Source organism: Cottoperca gobio, chromosome 6 (genome assembly GCF_900634415.1).
Source record: "Cottoperca gobio chromosome 6, fCotGob3.1, whole genome shotgun sequence".
NCBI classification, from domain to species: Eukaryota; Metazoa; Chordata; class Actinopteri; order Perciformes; family Bovichtidae; genus Cottoperca; species Cottoperca gobio.
Genome location: NC_041360.1, coordinates 11,443,644 through 11,468,077, shown reverse-complemented (window position 1 = coordinate 11,468,077; position 24,434 = coordinate 11,443,644). Strand labels below are relative to the sequence as shown.

The window sequence follows — 24,434 nt, the reverse complement described above, 5'->3', positions numbered from 1 at the left end:
AGCAAAGTAAGAACAGCCATTCCCTAGATGATGTTCCGTAAAAGATGATTAGCAAGTTGATTGTATGAATAATGTATTCCGATGATGTGCAGTATTTAAATTAAGTCGGGGAACAGGGGGAACATTAGCCCAGCTTCTTCTTCTTTATCTATTGCTGCTCAAATCACAAGGTCACAGGTCAGGACACTTCAACACACAATGTTCCATTTCAGTTAACGTGCAAAGTATGTTCAGCGGTGAATATGAAAAAAAAAACGAAATAGTGGAGGAAAATGATAAGGGTGAAAGAAAAATCATTTTTTCTAGTATTGTGCAGATAACAATAATGAATGGGTCTCTCCATCTCACACAATCTGGTCTGATTCATTTTAAATGCATTGCAGAATAAGCTTTTGCACTGGAGAATGATCACCTCTACCTCTGTACTGCTTAGTGGGCAGCAGTGACTGATGTGGAGGGTAGCCTCTCTACTCCACATAATCTATAGTTTGAAACTGCTAGCCAGCATAATAAACTTTCAGTTGAGTTTAATATTGTCTGACAAAACTGATGGTTTTATCTTCAGTTGGAGCATGATTTTCTCTATCATAATTGATGTGTTTTGCCAAAAAATATTAAGGCATTCTGTGTTGTTGGGGCTCATATTGCTTGAAATTATGAACACAGTCACAAAAAATACCTCTGTGGGTCGAAGTTGATAAGGTATATTGAATGGTATGCTTGTTGCATGCATGACAACAGCAGATGAGGGCTAGCCACCATGACAGCAGCTGCACTGGGGGAAGTGACAGCGCTTTGTTTCCCTCTACTGGTTATCAGTGCAACCACAATCTGCACCCGAAAACTTTATATTTGCACGTCTGTGTACATGTTTGGGCACACACTGGATGTGTATGTGTGCATGTGTTTGCATGAACGTAAATGCTCCAAAAGATAACGAATAAGACTGACAGAGAGGTAGAAATTGAATAGCAGCCACTCAGCAGTTCATCTGAGTGGGTGATGGATGTATGTCATTCGCCTTGAATAGAGTTGTTGGCAGCAGAGCGTAAGGGCTCAGCATAATGGATCAACTTTGACAGAAATCATCTGCTGCTAGGTCACAATATACAGGTAAGGTACATCAATAGAAAAGAAGAGCTTTCATTTCAGTCTGCTTGCCTGTTTTCCAGCACACAAAGCCATTGTCAGCTCGGAATGAGTCTTCTCAAGGTAACACTACAGTGAGACTTTGAAATCTCGCTACGAAGCTCCTGCAGGGCTGTCAACTTTCATGCGACCGTTTTGATGTTAATTGATAGGTTGATAGAGACAGACCAAAAGATATAATTCAACTTCCCGCTGAGTACTCGGAGATGCAATTCCCCATTCCCTGTTGTCTCCCCCTTGAAATTTCAGCTCATCCTAGGGAGAATGTCAGTGTCTCAGCGCAAAGTGAGGTGAGCTTTCATATTATTTTCAGATCTCAGTTGTTCTCCTGTTTGACTTGATGCCAAAGAGAGCATACAGCTCTCAGAGAATATGTGGTCCACGCTGTAAAGGTTGCCCTTGAAGGAAGTGTTTATGTGTGAACCCTTCTCTCTTGATTTTTTCCTTACAGCTCAGAGAACAGCACATGCATACCCAACTTAAACACACACTTGCACGAACATATGCCACACACAACACACAGAGCTGCAGACGAACGCACCGTGCGATGCGTGGATGCTGGAGTGGCTGCGTGAGGCCAAGGTCACGCTGTCTCATTCCTTTATTCCCATAATCCCCATGTGTTGGCTGGGTGAGAAGCCTTCTAATGGCTAGCACTCTCAGAAAAGGAACTACTGCGTTAACATAGACTCTAGAGACTGTCACAGCCCACAGCCCAGCACCCTGCATAAGGAGCATAGCACACGGTCTATACGATCCATCAACATGGCTAATTAGGCTCCAGCAAAATCCCTGAGAGAAGCATTAAAAGGAACCAGAGGTGTGGTAGTAGTATTACAGTTAAGATAATAAACATACAATTAAGATAGACTTTTGGGAAATGATGTGGCTTGTTTGAATCTATTATGGAAACGGCATGGGTAACAAACTTAATTCTACAGAAAGTTTCACGTCAAGGAATCCTTCTTAATTCCCACATTTAAAGGTAGCAGAAGCATTTGTCCTGAAAAAGGTGACCAATTCTCAATGAGGATGGCATCGGAATGGAAAGAATGCATAGACGTTGACATCTAATTTATCACATGTTATTTTAGTATTCTTGGTCTCTTTCTTTTTAAAATGATCTACAATATGCTGCGAACTGAACTTGAACTGGATTCAGTATCTTGTCTCATTGGTCTCCGTAGTAAACACATTACTTATGTATATAAGAAAATTATTTAACGTCTTGACATTCCGCACTAGGAAAAATCTATTACTTTAATATATTTCCTTTAAGGCTCCCACGATCTCTGGTTGGTATAGGATAATAATTGAGCATATTGAGCTAGACCTCCGGACTTGTCTACTACACCCCAGACAGCTAACTTTAATAAAATATGGAAACACTCTCTTGAATATGTACATGTTAATATATACCTGCAATTTTAACTAGAGCTTTTATATGAAGTCTGTGAGGTGCCAAGACTCAACTACAGTGGTTGATGTTGGGAAACTGTGATAGTTGAGGTGCAATGTTTGATGGATCTGTTTGTTTGTTTGTCTATGCTGACACATTTCCCAGATTGCACAGTGAAAGGTACAGATGTTATGGTCAGGGTGTTGTATAGGACGGTTAATTTGCATTCAGCTCTGATGACCACAAACCTGTAACCCATATACTGTAAGAAGTGAACGTAGTCAGCATAACTTCACACATTGGTTTGTGGATAACCGTTTTGAAGCCTAGAGTTTGGCATTTTGGCCGTTGCCATCTTGGTTTTTTTGGACAGTGACACAAGAGGGTGGACCTAAGTACAACTCAAAAATGTTACAATTAACTTTAATGAATTGAAAATACACTTTGAAAGGGTTAAAGTTCTAAGACGGAAAAAAACACCCAAACTGGACAACGGCGTGGCAGCGTCCCCTCAATCACAAGGTAGCACAACCTAAAGCATACCCTGCTTTAATGTCTATTTTACTCTAAATGGCACCATCATTTACTAAATGAAATCATGCTGTATTGAAGAAGACTTGAAGTTCATTTCATAAAATATAACCTTTACCTTTAGTGTCTTGTATTTTGCAAACTTAATTATGTAATTATACACTCATTGTCATTGTAAAAAGTAACTGTGTCACCCACTGAATATAACAGCACATAGTGCTCAATTGTGCTTTGAGGCTCAGTGTGGATGGATATACAAATAGCAAAGCAAAAGACAAGTATTCAGATTAACTACAGATTTGTCAATGTGACCTCAACCGCGATACGATCAACAATCATCTACATCTTAATCATCAACGCTGGAACATTGTGTGCCAGATCATCGTGTCCCTGCGTGTTCATTGACAGCTCATCTCCCATATTTTGCTGCATTTTTTGATAAAAGACATGATCTGCATGAGTAGATGGATGTCCTTAATTGAGGTGAGAGAGGATTGTAAGACTCTCAAATAAGACAGTCTCTCTGTTCCCTATTCCGATCTCTCAGATCAACAATCTGTTCCCTAGGTTGGCGAGAGCAGGCAGGCAGCCGAGAAAATGGTTCAGATTAAAACGAGGTAATGGTACATTTGCTCGGCCCTTTGTGTGAGCCGCGCTTGCAATTTAAGGGGCTGCCATATAGGACGAGTTAATATTTCATTGCACGCCAGGGAATGGGAATAGAGAGGAAAAAGAAAATATGCATATGTCTCATTTTCCAATCTGATTCGTCTCAGCAAATCAGCCTGAGTCAATGTCATTCCATAATGAACTCTCCTCCGTTATTCGGAGCATTCTGCTGCCATGCGGCTGCCTGCTTTCACACTATCTGAACGTGGAATATATTTTAAGCTCTCTCTCTGTCTCTTTCTTGTCAGATTAAAAACAACTGTCCCCCCCCCCCATTCCTTCTCACTATCCTCTTCTTTCTCTTACTCTGTTGCCACCCAAAAAAACCTGTTACTCCTCCCTCTACCACACCCTCACCCCCGCCTCCACCCTGCTCTGGGTTAGAGATTGAGATGATGGAGGGAATAGGAGGTTTTGATTGACTTAGATGCTGAGATGTAATCTTGTGCACGCTGAAATGTGAAGTGTGTGCCTGTGTGTGTATGTGTGTGTAAGAGAGGGAAAGGGCTGGGGCAATGTGTGATGCTCAGTTTATTGCATCGCAAGCTCATTTGTTTGTATTTTATACCTCATTTCGGCTCAGACGAGCCGGCTCCACATTCTCGCTGCGTGTGACCCAGTTTCACAACACTGTGTGACTCTCTCTCTCTCTAATAATATAACATTCCCCTTTTAATACATTACTTTTAGTAAATACACTGCATTTTTTGGATATGATTTAATGAGATATACCTACAAACTACTTCACTGAGAGGAAAATACAAACTCTAGCTATTCTACTGTGATAGTTTTCTTCTCTGTCCCCTCAGGCACAGCTATGTAGTACGTTAGCATGTTAGTGCAGTGCGTGACACCACTCTGACAGCACTCTAAACATCAGAAGGACTAAAGCTCATCTGGGCCGTTAGGGATATAAACATGGGGTACTTAAACTTAGAGGATGACCTGTTTATGGGTACAGAGGAGCACATTCTGCAGGGAAGATAACATATGGGTAACGCAACATTAACATAAACGTGCCTTGTACGTACTGTGCCCAGTAGATGGCTGTTTGGGCTCATTTTTACACATGCAATATGTTGACATTGACAATAAAAACTGAGAAAAAACTGAAGGGATTACTTTTTATAATGCCAGTGAGGAAACAGCACAATAACAAGGATTCTGCTCTTTGGAAGCTGTAAAACACAGCTTAGTAAAGAGACTATCAGTAACATTAACTCACTCGCTTTATTCTGGTATTATCTGCTGTGTTGAGCCACAAAACCTGCAGTTCTGCATTACCTGCTGTATCGCAGCTTTGTTCATTCTCCCCTAGGAGGTCCTGAAGAGATAGTGTGGGAGTGAGCTTGCCGCTCCAGTCCAGGTGCAGGGAAGGCAGGTGGAAAGGGGCGGTACAACCGGGGGACCGCAGGGGGCAGAGAGGCTTAGTGGGTCACAGTGGGAAGGGTGGTGGAGCTCAATCATTCCCCTACCCTAAGGGCACCTCGGAGCTACGCAGCTGTGAAAAGACTGTCATCAGGGGAAATTCAGCCCATATATATATATATATATATATATATATATATATATATATATATATATATATATATATATACATACAGTACAGCCAAGCATTGTGATAAGGCATACAGTGCACACATACAGTATCCACACAGGCAACGAAGATATGCACATAACAATAGCTGACATATTTTTATAAACTAAACACAAATCCTCACTCTCATGCTCTCTCTATGCACATCCCTCGTTTTGTTCGTTCCCCTCTCTGTCCACAGTCCATACATGTCCTCCATATACTTCTCCCCCTCACCCCCATTCATTTCCCCACTGCTCCCAGTGCCTGCAGCAGCGCTGGGCAGTAGCTGGCCCGTGCCATCCATTATTCCAAGGCAGGAGTGCATTAAAGATTCATCTCTGCAGCTCAACCTCAAAGGAGAGACTATGACCCCTGGTATAGCTGCTGAATTATGGAGACCGCCAATAAAGTTGTTTGCCTTTGATCTCATTCTTAGCTTTTTCTCTCCCAGGTGAACGTGGACAGGTAAACACATGGACACATGCAGACACACTCAAACAAAGTGTTGTCATACACTTATATCTATATTCCATTTCTACTCAGGCTCAACACTTCTCTTTCTCTCTCTTACAAACACAAATTCATATGTTCTCTGTACTCCCCCTCCTCTGCTACTCGTGCTTTGTCGCGTCTCAAACACACAAAGATACACACAGATACACACAAGAACAAAAAAAAACACAAACAAAAGCATATCTCACAATTATGTGAAAACTGTCTTACTTGTCCCTTCCCTGCATACCAAGTGACTGTCATAGTGCTATAAATTTCACCCCTGCCATCAACCACAATCTCTGCATCCCTCTCACAAGCTAAACGTGGCTTGCAGCTGCAGTGGCAGTGGTAGAAAGACATTTGTTCACACATGCTCATTGTTTTTATTTAATCGATGTCGAGTGGAGGGTCCTGTGCAAAATGGCTGTCATTTGTCAAGTATTAATAATTCAGTCACTCAAGCACAAACACACAGACGAGTAACGCACAGGAAAGCACACACACTCCCACGCTGGATTGTATAAAGTGCCACCTCACCTGAAGGTGAATACTCACACTCAGCTTTCATTCTCTTCTTCAGACAGCCCCTGTTGTTTATGGCTTTGCGGTTACGGCAGAGTGGGGAATAGAGGACTAGGCTGCGGCTGCAGAGAGACCAGGATATAAGATGGTTGTATGAACAGCTTCACCTGAAACCGAACATGGACACAGATGGAGCCTTGAACCACACAATCAGTCAAGGCATGGTCAGAGATCATTTTATCATGCGTTAGCTTAATAGATGGTTGTGACTGGTGACCATAATGGGACATTAGCTTTCTTCTTAATAGGTATGAGGGACGCAGAGAAAGGTTGTGTGTAGCCTTGAAGAGAGATAACAGATGAAAGGTGAAGGTGGGGTTGTGTGTGATGGGGGTGTCCCATTATCTACATACCTATTGCCACCCTGGACCCAATTATAAATCTGGGCTGACCTGGACTATAGTCACCAGGAGAACACGGGGAAGGACAGAGATGTGGAAGCTGTGGTTAAATCAAGCTTGTTTCACCTTACTCCTACACACTGTGTGTGAGTGTGTGTGTGTGTGTGTGTGTGTGTGTGTGCGTGTGCGTGTGCGTGTGCGTGTGTATGCATTCACACACCAGACAGTCTTGTCCTCGTATCTTCCTTATGTGTTGATAGATTTGTAGAGATTGTTACATAGGAAACAGATGTATGGCAGCAAAAAACAAGGATTCCAGGTTGATTAATGAGGTGTGACCAGCCCTCAGTGTTGTGTTCTTAGAGAGAGTGAATGCTTTTTCTCAGGGGATGAAAAAAGCACACTCACTAACACGCACAAACACACACATATCGACAGTGGATAACTCCCTGCAGAGTTCCATGCCAGCCTTGTGAAAGTGCTCATGTCGACTGGAGACCACTAATGGTGTGCTGTAGCCACACATAGGTGTTGCACCAATGATTTAGGAAGTGGAAGACTGCATAAGAGTGGCAACTTTGATTGTCAAGGGCAGGTGCATGTTTGAGGACACCAGGTGGAGGAAGAGGGCATTAAGTGTCTGCAGTGGGAGTGACAGAGAAGGGGCAACCAAGAAGGAATGTAGAGAGGGACAAAGAAAGTGATGGCCAAGTAATGTTGCGTTTGCACGTCAGGGAAAAAAAGGTGATAAAAAGAGCAGTGTTTCTAGAAAAGAGGAAACTTTCCAATGCCAGGGGAATCATAAGTCGTTTTCACGGCGGTGTTGCCTTTTTCCTCTTGAAGGTCGCTGAAAAGGTGCATATTAGAAAAGCACACACTCTAAAAGTTAACTTCTATAATCGCATAATGAGTAACAGCATGGCCTCAAATAAAGTCTGGTGTACTCAATAAAATGTGATTTATTCACTGTATTCCCCGAGAGAGCGCAACAAAGACGATGCGTTACAATCACTTATCTCAGCCTAATGCACATTATCTGTAAAAAACTGACACAGATGCATTTTTCTGCAGCATATAGATGGGATGCAGGGCCTGAAATGACATACTATTCTCGGGTCTTGATATCATAATAGTTAAATCATTTTTCATGTGCAGCCAATTGTGCACTGGACCTTTATCTATGAACATTATAATATATCAAGCATCCAAAAAGCATTCACGTCATGCCTGTAATAGTGAAGGCATAGAGGCCTCTGATGTGTGAAATAAAGGACAGCTTGACAGCACTTGAGCCGTCCCATATGACCCATGCAGAATTGTCCACATTAAAAGACAATGGAATTTCTCAGTGCCACAATGAGAGACAGACAAAAGGTAACACATCATTCTAGACCTGTGTGACCGTTTTACATTATTATTTTCCTTTAAGTTTGTCATTGCACACCACTATTGCAACCCTAAGTTGGCCCTAACATGTTTTACCTGTGGGGGAAGCCAGCTGTCAGATAGCTGTAAGGGAAGAAATAATAGCTTAAACATTTATTTTAACATCGGGACAACTTGAACTTTCACAGCTGACATAATATATGTCATATGCTGCGGGATAAAATTAATTACCAGTCTAGTGTGTTCATCTCGATTGACTGATTATAACATGCAGCAGATATGAAACGTACTTACCAACATTCATATTTATTAAATGCAAATGAATCACTCAAACACGCAAAGATGATCATTACTGAGACAAAAGAAACAGACATGTGTCATGATTTATGCATGTCTCATCAGAGAGTATCACACAAGCATATCATGCAGAAAATATTTTCCTTTGCTTCTCTCCGCTCAATCGAGGTTATTACCACTGTTGTTGATAGTCTGTTAAAAGCCTGTTGTTTGAATCAGCAGTTTACCTAATGCAATTGGGGTCACACTGAAGTGCAGGTAAATAGGGACCATAAGCTAGCCTAGCAGTGTTTAATGTTTCATATAAATAGATCCTTGCAATGGTTTACAAGAAGCCTTTTGCATATTGCTTGATGGATTGAGATTTTACTGTACTGTAGGCTTGTGTGCGGGAATGGAATCAAGTGAGGTGAAGCAGCAATGTCACGGTCAAGGTCATAAACAAAGCTTCAGATGCATATTTTTTATTGAGGGCCAATTTCCTTCCTGCAACACCTCCCCCACTTCTGTCATCTCTCAACAACTGATCTATCCAGCCATATGGCTATCATTATTTTTTTGTGTTATTTTGTGTGAGTACATGTAGGTGTTTTGTAGAATAGTGTCGATACTGTGTGTGCACATAGTATATATGTGTGTGTATGTGTGTGTGTGTGTGTGTGTGTGTGTGTGTGTGTGTGTGTGTGTGTGTGTGTGTGTTCGGACGTGTGATGTGAGCAAATCCCTCATCGCTCTCTCTTTATTCAGCCGCCTAATCTGCAGAGATACTACTAAGCACACACATATCTTATTTGATTTCAGCAGGGCAAAGCTTCCTGATTGGTGTCTTTGATAGAAGCATCTCCTTTGGCAATCAAATAAGACAAGTGTTGCTGTATAGTCAGCTGAGCTAAACTTAGCCGATCATCAACAACTCGCGCTCTCTGGCTAATCACGCTGAAGAAAAGAAAACAGATCACACAGAGAAAAGATCAGGTTGTAAATCCTCGTCACCAGCTAACCTCTACTAATTATGCTTGTTTTGTTATGATTCACATTAATTGTTGTTATTTGCAGATTCTTAACTAAATCCAAGATAATGGCTTGCTATTAAGCAAGGAGACAAAACAAGCGTATAATTAAATTTTCAGGTCAGTGTGCAAACAGTGCCCCATGATGCTTAGCAACTGAACTTAATCATGTATGGACACCATCTCTAAGAGTGTAGAGTAAATGCACTCTCACTAGTGAATTTCATTGTATTCGTAATGTTTATCTTCTAACTGCTCCCCTAAATTATATTTTCATCATTTTCCCAAACAAGGTAATATTTCACTATAACAATACTTTTCTCCTCCAGAGTTAGACCCCTGCTTACAGGCATGGACTTAAATAAGAAATACAACATGACCAGGCTTATAGAGAGCAATGTTTTTTACCCAGTCCCCACACACAAGCACACACCAAAAATCAATACAATAACTGCATGAGGTCTGGCATTAGTGCGAAGAGAAATGAAAGCAAGAGTTTAGTGGTAGTAAACAGAAAGACTAAATGAATAATGAAATCCCCAAAAGGTCCAGATCTCAGGTATACATTACATACTTTTAAATTGCAGACACTCAAACTAGATAGCTACTAAAAGTCTAGCCATCTATAATCTATAATAACGTTATATATTGAACTGAGCTCTGATGAGAGTCTTGCATCCACCATTGAATGAACAGAGGATGGCATGCAGGCCATTTTATGCAATTTATATTCAAATTCAAACTTGTAATTAAACCTGTGTACTGTCTTCTATCCTTTCAAAAAAATATATAGAAATGAGAAGGGAGCGTGCTACTTTTTCTAGAACAAATGTTTTGGGCCAAACATAACAGATAATAGATAATAGATTTTAAATATCATTACGATTTCCAATGCTATGTGCATCACCATCAGTGCATACAAAGAATCTAGAAACTAATAGAGGTTAATTAAACACGTATAACTTATTTTAGTGGATTCAAACAAATATTTCCAAACATTGCTACATCTCAAAACTAGAAGGGGAACTCGGACAATGCAGACCTCCGCCAATGCCATTTTCATAAGTTAAAAAGTAAAGCTTGTGTCCGCACCGTGATCCGGATCTCCTCCAAAATGTAATGGGTTCTTACTTGGCCTATGATACATGTTTCCACCAAGTTTCATGAAAATGAGGGAGGTTTTTTTCCCCGTAATCATGCTGACAGACAGATAGACAAACAAACCAAACCGAAAACATAACATAACATGCAGGTAACCAGAGACCCTAACTCCTGTCACCACAAAACTCTACACAAAGCCTCTTCTATTAACTGTTCCTGACACCAGGACCCTCAAACTACTGAGAGTGAACTGAATTACCACAGTTCAATAAAACTTCAACATGTATTTGAACACTGAGGAAAAAGCACAAAGCAAAATGCGGTGCTATGCAGCCCTAGAAAGACAGAGCAGAGTGGCAGATTACCTATAGAGAATGTCATTAAATACAGAGCCACTGTGACAAAGTACAGAGTCAGCAGGCACAGCCTGGCTGTACAGCCTGGCTGATATAAGAAAACATGGCTCCCTACAGCAGAGTAAGCCAGCTCTAAAAAGAAAACAAGACAAAGTATTTTAGCTAATACTCAAACATCTCCAGCTGTACTCTCAAGTGTGGCATAATTCATCCAGTTTTTTCTTCAATAAATTAATGCAACTAGTTTGCATCACCATAGGTGAGATACAATACCTTTTCAGATTACATTTTTTTAATCAACGTATCAAACAGAATGGTCTTACTGTGCATATCTGCAAAATATTCCCTGCTGACATGTATTGCTACAAAGTAATAAAACATGATTAAGGTATGGTTAATGTAATGCAACTAAAACCATATCCTAAAGTTGTACATGTTTCTGTTTTGTCGATGCTTTGTAAGCATTCTGGTGGTTTTAAAGTTGTTGTTTAAAACGTACAATACAAAATGCATTTCAATCTCCTATTGTGTTCTGTAACGGCTATTATACAACATTTAAAATAAGCACTTTTCAATCAAATATATGTGCTATGTGTGCTCTTTGATTTAAAGTAAAAGAGACATTTTCACAAAAAAAAAAAAAAAGCCTGCTGATGCATACAAAGCCTTGCACGCAGCCCTTGGGTCACGTAAAGGCTTTAGCCCCTTCACAATAGAAAAATCATATCTAAATGGCATAGAACATGTGGCGTGTCAGGAAGCTTTCCTCTAAACCCCATTGACCTGGATGTTATCTTGTACAAAACTGTCAGGCTGCTCTTCAAGGAGCACATCAGTGAGTAAATATGTGGCTCCCCAGAAAAGAAAGCATAAGTTTGACGCTGAAGAGGCCTGATTACTTTTGTTGCTCTGTGGATTCTTTGTATCAGTGGGGGCTGTGAGTCTTCCCCCTGGAGACATGAGGAGGACATCAGAAAGCACCGCCTGTCATCTTACATCTGTCCTCTCCATCCCCTTCCCCTGTCATCGTTGTTCGGATCAGGGATAATGACTCTCGCAGGGACCCTTTACAGGAAAGTGGTCATAACGCAGATATGGTGGAAGAACCACAAACACCATCCATGTGACGGTGAACTGTACGCTACAATACGGGTGTTAAAAGAGAACCAGATCTGCCACCAGTTGTGTAATGCAGTGCATCATTTCCTCACCATCTCCCCCTTACCATCACCGTTACACATCATGAGAAAGGAGATTTGAGGGAAAAATAACCGCATCAGTCATTCATCGTCTGCAGATACACAGAACCCATAGCTCGTTAAATCCCTGCACCAGCCATTTTACAGCATTTTTATTCATAAATCAGCAAGAGGAATGTAAATAGCCTCCATTCCCTTAGTTATTATTTTCCCAGCAACTTAAATGTTTCCATCTGGATGTGAGGGTCAAGACACCAGGAACATTATGTAAAAGCATAGCAGCTGCTTATGATATTCTGGTTTTGGCAGATGGCTCCCGGCCATTCTTTCCCTGGATCAAACCGAATACACACTTATAGCTGGTGGAAAAAAAAGCCCTCTGTTAACAACCAAAGCTTAAGACAGGCTATCTTTTCTCAACACTGTGAGCACAGCAAACATTATTATTGGCCAGGCTGCAAGAACTGCCAAGCACTCTGATTGTTGTGGAACACAACCTTAAACTAGGTAAACCTCAGAGACACAAGATAGCTCAGTGGTTTGAGACGTAAGATCACATATGTTGAGGTTTTGATAGACAGAATCAATTAATGTTGTGTTCAAATGAAATGTTCATACAGATGTTTAAAAGTCTTTTTAAAACCTCTAGATTCTAGATTCTATAATAATCTACCATACAGCACAGCCACAGGACAACCAAAATACTTGAATGCATGAAGAATGTGCGAAGAATGCATCAGTCTGGGATTAATGCTGATTTACTGTTTTCATGTCTTAATGTCATAAAGCCTCTCTTTCATTACTTCTCTCTCCTCCTCATTACTCTCTCTCTCTCTCTCTCTCTCTCTCTCTCTCTCTCTCTCTCTCTCTCTCTCTCTCTCTCTCTCATACAACTAACACAGCCTGTATTCTGCTGCTGCTCAAAAGTAGCAGTATACGCCACAGGCAAGGCTGTGCCACTTACATTCAGGTTTATAGTCTTGGTTTTATTATACACCTCCCCATAAGGCAGCCCACAGAGACGATGACACCCCAGACACCTATTTAAAGGGCTTGGTGAGCTGCAGATGACAAAGCCCGGGCAGTGGCAGGTTGTCATCTGCAGGCCTTGTCTCTGTTTATGGGCTGTTAGAGCGTTTGAACCGCCGGGTCAGCCCTGCTGCGGAGGCACCATAACACTCCATAGGCACATCACGAAATGAACAAAAATAAATCCTAATGAACCTTTTAAGCCCTCTTGTCCATCCGTAGGCTAGAAGCGCTATGTGTAAAGAGATAATGCAAGGGGACAGGGGGAGAAGTGGGCTGCCAGCAGCGACAATGAGAACGGACAGAGGGGCTGTCACTGCTTCGTAAAACCTGGTGATCATCCTCTGTGGTGACAGATACTGAGGAGGTGATAGTTTACTGGTGCACGTATCATAGGTCGATGCTGTTTGTTTGTCTAAGTACGGAAGTGTCTACTCGTCTATCTACTCTCAAACCCCTTAGCTGTTAATGGCTGGTCAACACGCTACAAGATAAACACCACAAACAATCGTTTGAAGACGCTTCATTTTTCTCTGCTTCGGACTCCTGTCAGCGTGGAAACTTCAAATTAGCAAACTTCCACAAACTTCTTTTATCTATCCTCTCTGTGATCAGCCTTCAGACCTTGAATTCAGCCCCTTTATCCAGTTTAACTGCTCCGGTTTCACTCTGCTTATTATTCGCAGAGCATCAGAAAGCCTCTGCTGAGAGGGAAGACGGCAACACTGTAACTCAAGGGAATGAGGAAACACATCTTCAAGGCAGGAATGAGGAAGTTAAGATTCTCTGTAAGTGCTGATATGATAAAGGGATAATCTTGCAGTGTTTTTACTGTAAGCATGTAGGAGCTTGCTGACTCTACCTGACCCCAAACCTCGATTTAGGAGAACTGCCATGGCACAGGCTCAATTATTTCCCACCTGTCATCCTTCTACCTCTGGATATCGACCCCCAACACAGAGGAGGCTTGGATCCATTTCCAGCTCTGTGCTGACAGAGACGATGCCAACATGGCAAAATGTAAACCTAATTGAGGATTGCAGCCACTATAAAGTCTACGTGGTCATTTCTTCTCATTATTTGAGGGGATGTTTTACAAGATTACTGGTTGAAGTAAATGTTGTAAACTCATTGGTATGTTGGTTAGAAGGGCTGTGCCACAAGAGCTGCCGCCATCTGGACAATAGAGAAGAACAATTGAATTATATTAAGTCTTAATCACCCTCTATTGTAACCTTCATTTCTTTTTATTCTCGCTTCATTATATTAGAGAGTCATTTCAGCCCTCTTGACTTAAGAGTGCAATAGTCGCAGCTCTACGACTACACCTCAGCTGCACCGCCACTACCATCATCTCTCTACCTCTATCAGAGCACATGTGGACAGAGGTTCAGTGAAAGAGAGGGCACAGAGAACAGGCAGGCTGAGGAGGGAGGTAATTTCTGCTGTCTCACCTCAGCGCTTTCCTCATTCGACTCTGATTAGCTCCAATAATGTATCTCAGACTTTTCAGCTGTTCAAAAGGAAGGGGGCTGAAAGGAAGTGAGCGAGAGGGGCAAGATGGTGAAGAATACGTCTCCTCCCTCCCAGCTCTTCCACACCATTAATCTTTCTCTTCTCGCTGTCGTCTCGAGAAAGGAATTATGGTGACTTGATTGTATTTGAGGAGCTTCTCTACATTGTGTATGTTTTACCATATAAGAGGTCTTGTCAAACTTTGGAAACGTAGATTAGCGGCATTTCTCCCCAGGGATGACGTTTATAAGAAATTTCTTTATTTCAAATGCTTGATAAATGTGTCAAATGTTTTCAGTTTGATCATTTAACACCAAAAGATTAAGGATTGCTTTCAACCAAGGCACAGTTGTATCTGTGAGCATAAAATAAATTGCCTCCTGTTAGTCATCAAAGCCTGGAGGAACTGCATATTCTGGTGATAAATATCTGTAGGTGCATCACTATGAGTAATATAATGCTAGCATGCCGGTGTTTGGCAGGTATAATGTTAGTGTTAGCATTATCACATTTGCTAATTAGCACTTTTGTTGGTAGTTGTCAATATTGTTGGAAAATCTCAAAACCTTGTAGTGGCGCTTGAGAAATGAGGAATCACCAAAATCATTAGGATAGAATATTACATTTAGCTGACGATTTTGTCCAAAGCGACTTAGAATAGCGAGCCAATTGGCCGATGTACAGCAAAGAGAGCGAGCTGGGGTGTCTGGTTTGACCATGGCCTGGATGTAGAAAAGGCCTGATCCATTCACAGCACGGTAGGCCAGCACCAGTGTCTTGAAGCAGATTCAGGCAGCCACTGGTAACCAGTAAAGGGAGCGGAGGAGCGGTGTATTGTGGGAGAACTTGGGAAAGTTAATGACCTGTCGGGCTGCTGCATTATGGATGAGCTGTAGAGGTAGATGTGTAGATGGCACATGTAGGGAGTCCAGCCAAGGAGGGAGTTGCAGTAGTCAAGGCGTGAGATGACAAGAGCCTGGACCAGAACCTGTGTCGCCTTCTGGGTTAATAGGGAACATATCTTCCTGATACTGCAAAGTGTATATCTGCGGGAGCGGGCTGTTGCAGCGACGCTGGCATTGAAGGGCAGTTGGTCGTCCAGTGTCACACCCAGATTCCTTGCAGGGAAACAACCAAGGTGCAGATTTTCATAGTAAGCATAGGAGAGCCCTTCCCTGGAAGGAAAAGCAGTTTAGTATTTTTGGTCCAGATTGAGCTTCCAGTGGTTTTTACAGATTTCAACAATTCGGTTTTGTTTTATTTGTTTTAACCACTAAATTCCTTGTATGAGATCCCAAATACTAACTAACTGCTGACTTCCTATTGATTGATTATGTGCTTGCAAACAATGTAACCATTATCGATCAAGACAGAGCTAGCAACAAAGTTAGGAATAACAAAGATTAACATTCATTATTTAAGGCAAAGTTTATAAGTCTGAAAGTCTCTGTAGACTTCAAGATTTAGATCCATACACAGCTCATTACCTTCTCCTGTTTCTATAGATGTCTTTGTGCACTCTTGCTCATATAATTTTTTCACTCAACAATTACAAAAACACTTTCAAAGATAGTTCTATAGCGTTTTAGTGGTTGACACCCATACAATGCTGATTATGAAAAGAAAAACTGATTTATACAGAATTTAAAGTACTTTCTTGTGGGTAATAATTCACAGTATCAACACTTAAAAGTCCTAATGCAACAGTTGGTACTTTATGTAACAATGGAACACTCAAACAAAATGATGAACGTAAATAATGTTAATGCAACAGAGAATGACTGGTTCTCTGCAGGAGAGTTTACAAACACATACCAATCAATTTAGCCAACAGGCCCAGAGGCATGCAGACACAACGTGCAAAAACACATGCAACCGGCACAACGTCCACAGGATACCTACTGGTCATTAAGCATTGTCTCTTTCCTTTAGCTCAGACAAAAGCTTGTGACATGTTCATTAAGCAGCAGGGATTCCATTACTGCACTCAACAGCCTCCCTGTCACAATGCTCACACGTAATTAGTTACACATGCAGCCTCAGGAATGGTAATTGTTGCTCTCCTCCCCCCACTTGCTCATCTCTTTCTATATCGTATCTCACATTCTCCTTCCCTCGTTTGTTCGCTCTAGCGGTGGCATAGTGTGCCACTTTTAGACTGTCAAAGTTGTTCAGAAAAGCTTTCAAATTACAGTTTAAATTTCCCCACTGAGAACCTGTTAACTTCATAAGGGGAGACAGAGAAATAGAGAGAGAAAGTGGGAGTGACACAAAAATAAAGGGAAAGGCATAGGGATAGTAAACGTATGGGCTTAGACGTTACTCACTTTTAAATTTCAAATGTGTTATTGACATGTTCTGGACCAACACTCCTTTTTATCTGCCTTTCACTCAATCATCCATCGCTGGCTGCTTGTGTAGGGGAATAAGTCAGCAAAGAGTGTACTGATGAGGTGATGGTCAGCGGGAGGGGTCACTGTAATCGCATAGCTCCTCAGTCTTTTGAGTATTTGCAGTTATTGAAGGGTATAAGTCCAGTCCTGCATTATATTTTCTTCTGCAAATCATTAAGTAACAGTGAACTGCAGCTGTGCCCAGTCAGCTGTAGTTGGAGTTATTGCGCAATGTCGCATATTTTTAGAAAGCTTCGAATCTCATCTATTTAGTGAGATAAACTGTTTTGAGATCAAAATCACAACAGCAAGTACAGTAGGCATATCACATAAGCAAGCACACTCACAGTCAAGCCCATAACTTACCTATTAGGTCTCATTATTGTCCCGTAGGCAGTAATGATAAAAATAAAACACTTCCGGGTTCATTGTCGATGTCCACACATCGTTTCCAGTAAAAAACATATCCATCTTGAACATAGTCCCATTAATAATAATAATAATAATAATTATAATAATAATAAGCTTCATGTGTATAGCATCTTTCATACAATAATTGCAGCCCAAAGTGCTTCACAGAAAAAACATAACAATTAGTACAAGATTAGACAGAATAAGAGCATTTACAGTACAATAATCACAGTGCTGATGTAAATGAGTCTGAAGTACCATTATAAAAATAGAAGAATTAAAATTGTATAAAATAGCAGATAAAATAGCAGATAAAATAGCAGATAAATTTGCTGAAGGACATTAGCATTCAACATATATCTATGAGTCATAAAAACCCCACTGAAAGCTGTAAACTGCGCTCCTAGCATTATTATATATAGGACTATTGAATATATAGGGCTGTCAACTTTTCAATTTAGTTTGGAGTGAGATATTAAAGTTACTTCAAATATTACATGGTCACAGTCAGGGTCACCCTGAACAGGGATTGAACATTTCAGCAAACCTCTAAAGGAAAATCTTTTATGAGCATTTAAACATGACATATATATATGTATATGTTTTTGGAGGGGTTTTTCCCTTGAATTTGAAAAAATAATGAAAAAATAAAATAAAATGTGTACTAATATAACTTCAACGTGTACATGGTCATAGTCAGAGGCATTCTGAAGAAGATTCTGAAAAGGAAAATATTTATTTATTTGATTGAGTTTAAAAACGAGGACATTTCCAATATGTTACAATATAATTTGTGCACATTTTCCCTATCCATCCCTATCAGCCTGTTATTGAAACTGTTTTAACAAATAAGAACTTCTTCAATGATGGTTTTATAAAATGTGAGAATTGATTGGTGATATGCAAGTCTTTCTCTGTCTTTTTTGGCTGCTCCAACTACTGGTAACGGTCAATGTGTGAGAGTTGGCAGTCCTTTAGCTTCATCTGAACTTCAGAATGCAATCACAACAAAGACGGTGGATTACAATATGGGATTATTGTAGACTTGAACTTGAAAAAAAAACCTGAACCTATTCTTTAAACCTGAGTTGAGCTTTCAGGTCCCCAGATGGGGCTTGAGTGCCCACAAGGCAACTGTGCGAACAGATTTCCTACATAATTATAAATATCACTACTACTACTCACGCAGAAAGCAAACATCATGACCCCCACTTTCTCTTTCATCTATAAAATGTAAAAGATTACAAATATTATGCAGAATTATCGTAATGTGTGATTTCTGTTGTTCATATTCACGTGCAAAGAGTGTGAATCTGCAAAATTATCCTACAGTATAACAGCAGTTTGGCTCAGCAGGAGGGGGTCAGAATTGATTACTCTGCTCTCCAACATGCGGTTTCTCTGAATTATCATACTGCCAGAATCATATGCCACAGCAAGGGGTATTAAGTAATTTTAGGAAAAGGTTGACAGCTCTGAAGGCACTACAACTAATTCCCTGCAGAATATCAGCCCCCTGCCTACACAGGTGGTTAGCTGACAGTATGTCCCAACCTTTAGACCAGTAATCACGTGATATTCTGGTTCCACAACTGATCATTTCAAATGTAGCCACTCGTCACATTTTATTCAGTTCTTGATTGCGGACAACCTGTAAATAGGTGTGTTATTTATGATTGGTGGACAAAGATAAACTGCACACCGTATGTTTCTATGGCAACTACTATACCCACGTGCCTTACCAACGCCTGACTAATTACACAATCTGACAGCTCATGTACTTGAATGTCCTTTCCACTGCTGTGTTCATCACTGATTCAACCCGAATGATGGCCAGTATCCTTGCATTGCTCTTATATCAGAAACTTCATGGTAGTTTTTAAGGAAAGAAATGGAAATTGTTTGCTTGCATGCATATTGACTAATAAAGTACATGTAATTCTTACATTCATTGATGAATGTTTACATCTTTTTTCATTTAAGGTCAAATGATTCATGGTCCTGTACATTTTTATTAACAATGAATACCCAGTGATTTTAAGGAAGTCTGGAAGTGCACTGCGATACTAATTGTATAAGAACTGAAGAGATTTGAAGAATGTTTATTTTCCTACGAGAGGGAAGCAACTTCAGCTATTAAGAAGACATTTTTATTTCCAGTTTGATATTGTCCCACGGCTGTTCTTCTAGTGTTGGTCTCAATGCTGGGTGTGTAGTTGTGAATACATGTATGGTCAAGCCTTTTCATAATGATAAAATATTAGTAGGATCATAATATAATAATAGTTCAACATTTTGGGACTATATGCTTATTCACTTTTTTCCAAAAAGAAACTGTAGATGTGAAGATTGATGCCACTTTCATGTCTGGCGGGCAAATACATTGTTCAGCACAAATCCCCTTATAAACCCATAACGTGTTGTTTTCACACTAATATTCTTACTTATAAAAAAAACAAGAGATAGTGTGTTAAATAGTTTGCTCTAAGGAAGCTGGTAGGTATATTTTGTTACCTTTGGACAGAACCTAGCTAGTTGTTTCCCCGTTTCCAGTCTTTCTGCTAACTAAGCCTGCTGACTGTATCATTATTCCATTACAGGTCATTTAGCAGACGCTCTTATCCAGAGTGACTTACAGTGAACTAACTACAAGGACAGTCCCCCTGGAGCAATTTGGGGTTAAGTGCCTTGCTCAGGGGCACAAAGGTGGCAGCCCTGGTATTGAACTCACAACCATCCTGTGTTTTGTTTGGAAGACCACACTTCCAACACTAGACCACTACGCCATCACCACCCCTTTATATTCAACACACCGATATGAGAGCAATATCAATCCTCCAAGAGTGTGAATAAAAATATTTTCACACATCCAATATGGTGAACTTGTTAAATACTTATTTACACATTCAGCAGATCAACATTAGCATTCATTTGGAGTCCATTTTCTGGCCACCTGATGAATAATCCTAAATGCTAAATGCTCCACTTTGTTCACCAGCTCGCTACAAACTTTGTTTGTTTGATTTTTGGTAGCATACAATGAGTTTTAGAGTATTTTTTTCACTGAAAACAGCTGCCTGTGTGTTTGACTGATGAGCGCGGTGAGAGGGAACCAAAACAGTACAGTTGGGGAAATGCAAAACCAAAACAATCACTCACTGTTGATGGCTCCGCTCTATAAAGCTGAGCGGAACTGCAAAGTCAAGTGATAATTATCTGTGGGTTTGTCACTACACACGACCCCTTTCAATTAGTTTGATCCATTGTTAATACAAAAATATTAATCATAGCAGCTTTAATTATTAATAATTGTAACTTACATGGACAAACCACAAACATTACAGAGTTATTCCCTCATAAAAAACAATACGTTCTTAGCAAATAAATTATTTTAGTTATGAACAGTCTTCTAGATGTTACTGTATATTCATGTTGGAGCTACAGCCTCATTGTAGGTTTCAGTGTCTTGTTTTAAAGGTTCAATGTGTAAGATGTGCCAGAATTTAAACATTAAACAATGAACTAATATTATAAACAGAATGTGAAGACGTAACAGTGTTGACGTTGTGTCAAAGACATCTATTGTGTTGCAGAGAAATCTACTGACATTAACATGCTAACTGACTAGACTCGGCCCGTCCAGTCTTGTAATACCACTTGTTCCTCTAGAGGCGATAGTGAGTCACTGTAGCTCCAGTCTGCTCTCAGTACAGAGGGAGAAGAAGTACAGCTGCCTGACTCACTTGTAAATATTACAGCCATGTTCGTGTCTGTTTTATAGTTTGTCTATTGGATTACATTCAAAGTGGCAGAAACCAGAAAACTACCCGCACCACCTTCGCTTCGTCCTCACAGCTGCCAGGAGGCTGTTTCGCCGAGTGTATAGCTGTCGGCAGCCCCGCGAAACGGAGTAGCTTCAGTTAGCAGTCAGCTCGAGTTCAGCCACAGCAACGGGGAACTGAAAACTCTCTGTTGTTGTCGTTACACAGGTCCACCAGCCCGCTGTGTCTGCTGGCGCTGGGGCTTGTTCTGGCTGAGCTCAAGACTCTTCGGCTGCTGACTGAGGCTCCGTCTGACGGAGGCCGCTGCTGAGTGCCGGATCTGCCGACCTTTCTCTTCCCCCACGGGGTGCTCCCCTGGCTGGCCCAGATTTAGTCCAATAAACACACTAACGTAACATTACACGGACTACAGCTGGACACAGATGGATCAGCCCCACGTGAAGATTATAAAACCGGCTCTCAGAGTTTCAGCAGTTTGGTCAAATGTTGGTATTCTTGCCCACTGACTGATTGACTGACAGGCATTACAAAGGAGTAACTGTAATAACAATATAAAGAATACATTAGAATACAATAAATATGCCAAACTACTACAAATAAAATATATAAATTACACATGTATGGATCCAGTTTAGAGGTGAAATGCTGCCCCCTATTTCTTTGGAGCAGGTGGCTCATAATTACACCTTGAACCTTTAAAGGCATTGTTTGGATGTTTTCAAGTATATGTATGAGGTATTTTAGTCAGTGTATTACCTTCACTAGATGGCGATCGGCATGTCCCCGGCTTGGAGAAGCCAGACAGGTGTTAACGGAAGTAAGCTAAGAAATGTACTGCTGTGGACGGGGACGTCATCAAAACATAATTTAGCCACCTAAAAGAAATATCAGTTTAAGTGAACATTTTTTTAGCTTTACTTTGCCGTGAGACAGCCATTTCAAGGCAAAAGCAACCCATGTTTTCTACGAGGTCAAATTACTTAAGTGAAGTTGAGTGGCTTTAGCGAGAGCATAGAAAAAGACTTCAGTTCCCCGTCGGAAACATATACTGTATAGCTGTTTCACTGCAAGATAAAGTTGTGAAAACATTCTAAATATATTAGGTGGGCCTTTCTTTTAAGTCGCTAAAATACAGCCTTGTCAACAGCATTACATTGCATGGCTTCCTTAAGCAATGTACCTAATACACTGACTATGGATAAGTACCTCTTACATAACATCCAAACTATCCCTCTAAATGACAAAATGTCTCTTTGATGCAATGTACCTGCAGTAGTTAAGCAGTCATTGATGTCAAGGAAAAACTGTGCTGGCGGTACATCTCTGAGATGTGTTAATTGAAACACAAGGGGCTGCCCTTGGCTGTACAGTATAGCTGTGTCACAACAAACTGGTCCTGCACTGACCCGCCTTCTCCTCTCTTATCTCGTTACCTAGCATGTATCCTTCTTACACCTCTGTGATATTTCCCTCAGGAGTTGGGCGAGATAGTGTATATAAGTTACTGTAACCTATATGGGTAGCACAACCCATTGGCATCGTAGTCAGTAGCTGTCAGGGAGCAAGTTTCATTCCCTACATATTCTCATATCACATCTGTGTTGTTCACTCATCACATTAACTTGCTTTCAGAGATCCCCAGCAGTATATGAGACAACAGTGTCCCCTACGGGCAAAGGAGAGATCCACATTGAAGTGCAGTGAAGCACTTTTGGACACTGTGCAGGTAAAAAAAGGTATTTTTAAATCATTCATACAAAGATCTAAGATTGCTGCACCTGAACATATCACTTGAGATACATGCAGAACCCGTGTTCTCCAAGCAGAATGATTTATACAGCCAGCCATATGACAAGCAAACAGACATGGCGCAGTTCAAATGAACAATAAAGGAAGAGGAATGTGAATAATTATTTTTTTCTCCTGCACTTCTCATTACTGTAATTACACAGCCATTGTTCTTTGACAGGAAAGAAATGTGAAATTACAATTTAGGCAGTGAAAATGTCATTTGTAGCAGTAATTGACACTAATAAAATGATTTTTCCGTCTTTCCCCTCGGATCATATGCTAATCAAAATGTGAAGTATTAAAGAAGACACTAACTGGCGTGATAAGCAGCTAATGAAAGAGGGGAGGCAAGTGGGACAGTAATAGACATACTCCCGCTAATAAGTTCCTGTTCATTAGAGCGTGCAAACTGTACCCTCCTCCTGTCATGTCTGTTTCTTCTGACTGACAGCTTTTCCTGTCAAAGGGAAACTTTTGACCGCATCCTCAAATAAAGCATTAATATTTCACAGCACCACTAAGCAAGTTATAAGCCTCTTTTTAAATGGATCAGTAGTGTACTATTATTGGAGGGTGACATAAGCCTCTACTTGACTCTATTTAAAAATAGATGACACTGTCTATAATGTTAGCATTTTGATGACATTTTCTTGTGTCGGGGAGGATGTCTTCACTGCCTCTCACAATGTTGGTAGGCTGACTCACACACGGTTGGTGTGACAGACTTTGCACTCTCCCACTCTCCCTCTCCCTCTCTATCTCTGTTGCTATTCCCCCAGTGGACTTCTGCATATGTCGACCCACATCCACCCTGAAAAAGCAGAACAAAGATCCATGAAATGAGATGCCAAATACTAGGCTCTCCTTGTGACACGGCAAGAAAAATAAAGCGTGATAGAGAAAGAACAAAAAAAACAGAAAAGAAGCAGGCCAAATCGTTAATGGGAAGTGTGTGACTTCAGTTCACTGCTGATGGGCATATTAATCTTAATGCAATAAAATCTGGGCAGGCATTCACAGTCGGACGGCACCAAACGCGGCTTAGGTCTCAAATTACACCCTGGGGGCACTTTACCCTTTAAAAAGAGGATGAGAAACAGAAAATAGGAGAAAAATCCCTGAAAATAGCACCTGTGCTACGAATAGGCAACAGACGGGCTGTGGGGATGGCTTGAGGCGTCTTATCCATAAACCATGCAGGTATGGATGGTGTCAGAGAGTCTCAGGGAGATCAGGAGGGGGGGGGATGGCTTTTACCATCAGGACTGTAGCGATCTGGCATGCATGGGGAGATGAGGGCAACTCTCAGAGATAATCATGCTGACACTGAATTCCCTCATTACCTCTGAGGCTGAGCTGTGAGCAGGAGTCCAAGTCACACATACACACACACACACGTTCACAGAGAGAGAGTGAGAG

At 40.9% G+C, this 24,434-nt stretch overlaps 1 protein-coding gene across 1 annotated transcript in view; it reads left to right on the top strand.

Moving 5' to 3' along the window:
* Positions 1–1,073: 1,073 nt before the first annotated feature.
* Positions 1,074–24,434, top strand: part of ehf (ets homologous factor) — a 32,452-nt gene continuing 9,091 nt past the window's right edge. Inside the window, exon 1 of the mRNA XM_029434632.1 lies at positions 1,074–1,113. The gene's annotated coding sequence lies outside the window, so the exon portion shown is untranslated. The remainder of the gene's footprint in view (positions 1,114–24,434) is intronic.